Consider the following 421-nt stretch of genomic DNA (forward strand, 5'->3'; position numbering starts at 1 on the left):
CTCAGCTCCTACTTCAACCCTACGAGCTACTAATCAAATACCTCGGCTCCAGGTACGCCGCCAAGGCATCTCCACAACACCCACTTTTCATTATTCCAAAAGGGACCCTTGAATCTGGTTTCAGAAACAGCTGAACAGAATTCTCCGCATTTCAGCCATATCACCCAAACATTATTCAGCCGCTCTTTCCGCATTGGCGCAGCATCCACAGCCGCCAGATCAGGCATCTCCAACCAAACCATTCAGTTCCCAGGCTGGTCATTCCAGGCATAACGATCTTACATTCACAAACAATCTCAACAATCTCAATCAAGCCCACGCACAACTCAGTTCTACACAATCATACACTTTTGGGGATCTGTAAACTTATCGGGCAAAAACTGCTTCTGAGACGGAACCTCCACTCTGAGTCTCCTCCACC

General features: G+C 48.0%; 1 protein-coding gene across 3 annotated transcripts in view; it reads right to left on the bottom strand.

The window, feature by feature from the left end:
- The window catches only part of uhmk1 (U2AF homology motif (UHM) kinase 1), a 22,514-nt gene that overhangs the window by 17,236 nt on the left and 4,857 nt on the right, over positions 1-421 (bottom strand). The gene's annotated exons all lie outside the window — the stretch shown is intronic.

This window comes from Etheostoma spectabile, chromosome 9, assembly GCF_008692095.1.
Source record: "Etheostoma spectabile isolate EspeVRDwgs_2016 chromosome 9, UIUC_Espe_1.0, whole genome shotgun sequence".
Classification (NCBI taxonomy): domain Eukaryota; kingdom Metazoa; phylum Chordata; class Actinopteri; order Perciformes; family Percidae; genus Etheostoma; species Etheostoma spectabile.